Source organism: Monodon monoceros, unplaced genomic scaffold, assembly GCF_005190385.1.
Source record: "Monodon monoceros isolate NGI ecotype Baffin Bay Population unplaced genomic scaffold, NGI_Narwhal_1 Super_Scaffold_13, whole genome shotgun sequence".
Lineage (NCBI taxonomy): Eukaryota > Metazoa > Chordata > Mammalia > Artiodactyla > Monodontidae > Monodon > Monodon monoceros.
The window spans coordinates 21,818,279-21,825,136 of record NW_021703769.1 but is presented as its reverse complement, the minus strand read 5'-3'; the positions used below and the strand labels follow the sequence as shown (position 1 = coordinate 21,825,136).

The window sequence follows — 6,858 nt, the reverse complement described above, 5'->3', positions numbered from 1 at the left end:
CAGCGCAGGGAGGATGACAGGAGGAGGGGCCGTAAGATGCGGGGGTGCCCAGCGCACGGAGGATGACAGGAGGAAGGGGCCATAAGATGCGGGGGTGTCCAGCGCAGGGAGGATGACAGGAGGAGGGGCCGTAAGATGCGGGGGTGTCCAGCGCAGGAAGGATGACAGGAGGAAGGGGCCGTAAGATGAGGGGGTGTCCAGCGCAGGAAGGATGACAGGAGGAAGGGCCGTAAGATGCGGGGGTGTCCAGGGAGGGCCTCTGGACCCTTCTGATGGTGGCTCTTACCTCCCAGTGAGGCGGGGGCCGCAGGAGGCCTTCTGAGAGCACCTGGCTGCTGTGTGGCGAGCAGACTGGGGGCTGAGGGTGGAGACAGGCGGACCAGAGGGACGACTGCCTTGGTCCAGCGAGGGGAAGGGGTGACAATGGTTGGCCCAGGCTGAGGCAGTTGGTGGGGCTGCAGGGGGTCCAACATTGTTTTGCATTATTTTATTTCATCTTCCTTTTTAAACTCTTTATTATGGAAACATATTAGTATAACAAACCCCATGAACCTGTCACTGAGCCCCAAGCACCACCCATGGCCAGGCCTGGCCCCTCCACACCTGTTCTGTGCCACCCCCTTCCTGTGTCCTTTTATTTATTTATTTTTTGCAGTACGCGGGCCTCTCACTGTTGTGGCCTCTCCCGTTGCGGAGCACAGGCTCCGGACGCGCAGGCTCAGCGGCCATGGCTCACGGGCCCAGCCGCTCCGCGGCATGTGGGATCTTCCTGGACCGGGGCACGAACCCGTGTGCCCTGCATCGGCAGGTGGACTCTCACCCGCTGCGCCACCAGGGAAGGAAGCCCCCTTCCTGTGTCATTTTAAAGCAAATCCCGCACGCATGTCTTCCTTCACGTGTAAATCTTTCAGTATGTATCTCTAAAAGATAAGACTCATGTTGAGAAAGTAGCCACAAAAGCCATAATCTACCTGAAAGAAATGCACAGTAGTTCCTTAATATCAGCAAAATCCCCTTCGTCCCCAGATACATTTTGAGGTGAAGCTGATGCCTCCGGTCCTCCCTGTCTTTGCCGTTTTTTTTTTTTTTTGCGGTACGCGGGCCTCTCACTGTTGCGGCCTCTCCCGTTGTGGAGCACAGGCTCCAGACGCGCAGGCTCAGCGGCCATGGCTCACGGGCCCAGCCGCTCCGCGGCATGTGGGATCTTCCCGGACCGGGGCACGAACCCGTGTCCCCTGCATCGGCAGGCGGACTCTCAACCACTGCGCCACCAGGGAAGCCCTCTTTGCCGTTTTACAGCGAGGTTCATAACGGCCCCTCCTCCCAGGCTGTTGTGAGATAATCCAGGTAAAATACCGAGCACCGGGCCTGGCGTACAGTAGGTGCTCAGCAGGTACCAGCTGCTGCTCTCACTGGTTAATGGCGAATACTTACGGCACATTTGCTAAGGTCTGGGCTCTGTTCTAAGCCCTTTACAAATATGACTTCATTTAATCCTCACAACAATCCTTGGAGGTAATTATTATTTTTGTCCCTATTTTATAAGTGAGGAACTGTAGGCACAGAGAGGTAGAGTAACTTTTCCAAGGTCACACGGCTAGGAGGGGTCAGAGCTAGGTTTTGAACCCAGACAGTACAATTTTTTTTTTTTTTTGGCTGCACCGCACAGCTTTCGGGTCACAGTTCCCCGACCAGGGATTGAACCCAGGCTATCACAGTGAAAGCGCTGAGTCCTAACCACTGGACCGCCAGGGAAGTCCCCAAGCAGTACAACTCTTAGTCCCCATGTGATGGAGGCTATGTGAGCCCAGAAAAAGAGAGGTACCTCTCTCAGTTGGAGGGTAGGCAAGGTCAAGTATGACCTGTGGTCAGGCCCATAGGGTGCCCTGGAGTTCATGGGGGGCATGGGGAGGTGGGTGGTGAAACCTCAGGAGAGGAAACAGCATGTGCAAAGGGCTGGAGGCTAGAGGGTAATTACGAGTCCAGGGAGGGTTAAGTGGTGGGGAGGAGGGAGCGTACAACAGACGCCCCTCCACCCTTGGCCTTGATCCCATGAACAGCCCATAGGAGCATTAAGGGTTTCGGCTCTCTTGCTGACCACTGTGCTCTACCTCAGGCTTGGATGCCTTCTCCCTCAGAGACCTGCCAGAGCCCCCATTTCATGGATGAATAAAGGAAGGCCTGGACCATCCTGAGGTCACATGTCCAGGGTGGAACCTGTGAGCTTTGAGTGTGTGGGGTTGAGCACAGGGCCGACAGTGTCGAGGGGCCTGGCCTCCAGGTGCTTCTGCCCACCCGTGTCCCTGGACGGAGCTCCTGCGTGGGTGTGGGCGGGGGCGGGGACGAGGGGGCACTGTGTGTTCCCAGAGCAGGGAAGCAGCCAGAGCTGCTGGCAGGAATAACGGGCACTGTGGGCAGGGGCCGGCTGGCATCTGTCCCCCCAAGGCCTGTTGGCCATCAGCCAGCGGGGGTGGAACCACAGGGGCGAGGCCTGGGAGACATGACCTTGGAGAGGCTGGGAGAGAGCAAAACGTGTCACCTCAGTGTTCCCTGTGGTCACCACTGAGGCTGGGCTCTGTTGAGGAATCCTTGGCCTGCCAGGGCCTTTGTCCAGGCAGATGCTAAGGCCCAAGAGGGGGCGTGACCTGCCGAGGCCACATGGAGATTCTGATGGAGGCCTTCCACTTAGCCACATGGTGGCCAGCCCTCATCTGGCCGGGCCAGGTGGTGTCTGGCTGGGTGCCTGGGACTTGCCTAGCCTGTGGTTCTTTGGGGCCAGCATCTCCTCTTCTAGCTCCTCCTCAGCCCAGCGCTCCTGGGCGTGGTGCCCCAAGAATCTTATCTTCAGTCCGGGTCCCAGTCCCACACCCTCATTCAAGAGCTGGCCTCCGCCTTGCTGTGTGACCTGAGGCTGACTGCTCTCCTCTCTGAGCCTCCACTTCCACATCTGTGAAGGGGGAGATCTCACAAAGCTCTCTGAGATCAGGGCTGTGGCCTCCTGGCCTGTGAGCTGCCCTCCCCATCCACCTGACAGGCTGCCTGGCCTGGATTCTGGGGTAGAGGGTGTCGGGGGGGTGGGGTGTCAGTGAAACCTCCCAACCCTGCCAACCTCACCAGCCCCAAAGATGCTCCATGGCAGGAGGACCCAGCAGCCAACTTCCCAGTGCCCTTCCTGTTGGGTGGGGGCCTTGGAGAAGGGAGATAGTGGGTGTGGGGGAGATGGAGGCACCCACTGTGTGCCTGTCTTTCCCCCCATTTTGCTGCTGGAGAAACTGAGACTACATGACTTAAACTGACCTGGCTCTTTGCCTTTCTCTAAATGGTCCCACCTCTGGGCCTTTGGCCAAGTAATCCCTTCTGCCTGGATCATGCTTCCCCTTCCTCTTTTCACAAACTGCTCAGCCTTTGGACCTCAGCTGAGATGTCCCCTCCTCTGGGAAGTCCACCGTGGTTTAGGTGTCTCCTCTGAAGCTGATCACTGCGCTCTGATAGGATCACTGTGGGATGAAGCCTCAGTAACCTCCTCCCCCCCCGCCCCCATCCCTCCCAGCACACTCAGGGGCCTGAGAAAACCTTCATGGGCTTCTCTCTCAAATTTTCAGGTCTTTCTGACCTAAATTGCTGGACGGGTCCCTCTCGGGGCCTCCCTCCGACCTCCTCGTGCCTGCAGCGACCCAGTTAAGCTGGAAGCCACTCAGTCCAGACCTGCACATCTGACCTTCCTGCCTCAGGGCCTTTGCACTCCACTTCCTGGCTGGGGCAGTTTCCTGGAGCCCTGTGTGCTCATGTGTAAAATGACTGTGGCCATAGCTTGTTCCAAGGCTGTTGGGAGCATGGAAGGGGTAGTGTGAACCCCAGGTGGGAGGGCATGAGGGGGAAAGGTGTGGTCTCCACACCGCCATCAGCATGCCCTATTCCACCCCACCAGCCTGCACTGGAGCAGCCAATGGTGTTGAGTTCTGGGGAGGGGGCTGAGCTGGCCGTGGCCCTGGCTTCTTCCTTGGGTCCTTCCCAGTGGCCCAAGGGGTGACAGCCCCCCTTCAGGGAGAAGCTCAGAGAGGGAGGAACTTGTCACTTAGCTGCTAAGAGGCGGGATTTTAATCACATCATTTAACCTGTCTGTGTTTCCGTTTCCTCTTCTGTAAAATGGGGTGATAAGAATGGCACATAGGAAAAAAAAAAAAAAAAGAAAAAGAATGGCACATAGGGACTTCCCTGGCGGTCCAGTGGTTAAGACTCTGCGCTTCCCTTGCAGGGGGTGCGGGTTTGATCCTTGGTCGGGGAACTAAGATCCTGCATGCCACACGGTGCGACCAAAAAAAAAAAAAAAAAAAGCGCTAAACGAATATTAGCTGTTGCTACTGCCGTTATTCTTATTACTGTCATTATTGATGTTCCCCTGCTCTGAAGCAGGACTCCCTTCTATATTCCGAAACCACTTGTAGAAAAACACCTCAGTTGAGCACGTCATTCTTTTGAGAGTCTGAAGGAAGAAAGGGAATCAGAAGATTCCTGCCTACGTGTGGGAGGCTCCAGGGGAGGAAGGAAAGGGTCACAGCCCCCACTTTTGGGATGGGCGTGATGGGCCGGCACCCTCTCCCACGCTCCTCCAGCCTCAACTTCCTCCCCTGTGGACACGGGCCAGTGCTGGTGGTACCTGCCCCCTAGGGCTGTTGCGAGGAGGGTGGGGCATCAGCTGGGGACCTAGCTTTGGAGGTTCAGAAGGGTGACAGGTTCATTCCGTAAGTGGTCCTTCTTGGGCTGTGTGGCCTTGGGCCAGCCACTCCCCCTATCTTGGCCTCCATTACCCTAGTAGAAAAAGGACTGACTGAGGGCCCTGCTTAGTCCCTGGTGTAATAACTCCCTTCGAGAGCCCAGCTGGGACTGGTGCCCTTGGGGAGAGGGGCCAAAGTGGCCTGGGGCCAGGAGAGCCAAGATCCCCAGCTGGTCCTCTGCTGTCTTGGATGGTGGCCTGGGCAGCTGACTTGGCTTTTCTGAGCCTCTCTCTGTTGCCTTCTCTGGGAGATGGGGGCTGATCGTCCCTGTGAAGCAGGGTCCTGGTGGGAACTGGAGAGCTAAACAATAACAATGGAAATAATAAGGTAGCAGTGGTGGTCGCGCCCCCCCCCACCCCCCCTTTATCCAGCATGGCCTGCGTGCCCAGGGCACACGTGGTTAGCTCATTTGCTCTTGCAACTGTCTGGGGTGATTATGGATGTCTCCATGGTACTGAAGGAGGCTTTGGTTGACTTGCCCAGAGTTCTCCCAGGGCCACAGCAGGAGCCCCCTTAACCAGGATGCTGCAACCCGCCTGACTCTGATGGGTGCCTGATGGGACCTTTTTGCTTCCTCCTCTCCAGAGGCAGGACAGATGGACTCAAATGGGCTGTGTCCCTCCTGCCGCCCCCTCCCCCCCATTCCCCGCACAACCACCACCACCCACTCCTCCCACCCCCGGTTGGGCCACTGTTATCAGGAGACATTCCTGGACTGGCTGAGAACAGCTTCCACCTTGGGTGCTTTTGAGAAGGGATGTGACTGCTGATACAGGCCCTGGCAGTGGCTTCCTTGGGCCATGGGCCCTGGGACCTGAGGCTACGGAGCCCAGACAATCCGAGTCTGCCTGCCGATGCTGTCTCTTATGAGCCGTGTGACCTTAGGCAAGTAACTTGACCTCTCTGGACCTCAGTTCCCTCGTCTGCAAAATGGGGCTGACCACATAGGGCTGCAGAGGCTCCACCTGGGCTCGCAGATGTAGTGCACTTCTCAGCACGGTGCCTGGCACACAGGAGTCTCTCTACCTACCAGCCAGGTGCTGTTATCGTCTGAGAACCAGTTGTCCCCCCTCTTTGTTGGGGACCCCCGTTTAGGTGGCATCTTTATGCACCTTGTGATGAGCGCACATTGGGATGGCCCTTGTGGGCTTTCTCTTCTCCAGGCTCGTGGGACATGGGAAGGGTGGAGCTGGGAGAGGACCTTTCCAGAAGTTGAGAAGGTGCTGTGTGACCTTAGGTAGCCTCTCTCCCTCTCTGAGCCTCCTTTTCCTGGTCTGCTCTATGAACACTTGGACCTGGGTGAGGCTCTGCCCCAGCCCCTTGTTGTCTTCACACTCTCTGTAATTCCTCCCTTCGATGGTCCAGCTATTGGCTTTGTCTGTCTTTCCTATGAGAGTGTCTGGCACATAGTCGGTGCTCAGCTGAGCTTTGTTGAAGGAGCCAGTGAATGAACGACTGAGCGAATACCCAGGGCTTTCCTACCTCCAGGCCTTTGCCTGCACAGCTCTCTCTGCCAGAGGCACAGCCCCCAGTTATCTCTATTTGTGGACCTCCTTCACGACCTTGAAGCCCTTCTCAACTGCTGCCTCCCCCAGGAATCCTTTCCCAGTTCCTCCCAGTTGGAGGGGATTGCTGATGCTCTGAACACTTGGTCCCAAGTCTCCCTGGTGGCACTTGTTAACGTAGTAACGTATTAATAACCAGCATGAACCATGCACCTACTGCTAGGAGCCAGACACAGACACGGTGGGGAGCCCTGTGCGTGTGTGCGTGCGGGGCCTTGTCTTATTTAATCCTTCACAACAACTTTGCAAGGCAGATACTATTATTATCCCTCTCTTTGCAGAGCACAGAGGCTCAGACAAGTGAAGTGACTTCCCAGCTATGAGAGAGAGCACCAGGATCTGATACCAGGTAAACCTGTCTTTTTTCTTTCTTTCTTTCTTTTTAAATTAGTTTTTATTGGAGTATAGTTGATTTACAATGTTGTTTTAGTTTCTGCTGTACAGCAAAGTGAATCAGTTATACACACACACACACACACACACACACACACACACACACACACACACACACACACACA

The 6,858-nt window shown here is 56.2% G+C and overlaps 1 protein-coding gene across 5 annotated transcripts in view; it reads left to right on the top strand.

Moving 5' to 3' along the window:
• The window catches only part of SRC (SRC proto-oncogene, non-receptor tyrosine kinase), a 56,977-nt gene that overhangs the window by 15,261 nt on the left and 34,858 nt on the right, over positions 1-6,858 (top strand). For 4 of the 5 annotated variants that reach the window (XM_029220248.1, XM_029220246.1, XM_029220241.1 and 1 more), the window contains exon 2: positions 6,622-6,689. The gene's annotated coding sequence lies outside the window, so the exon portion shown is untranslated. Of the gene's footprint in view, positions 1-5,106; positions 6,690-6,858 lie in introns of those variants that run through there. The other variant, XM_029220243.1, reaches the window with a different exon arrangement.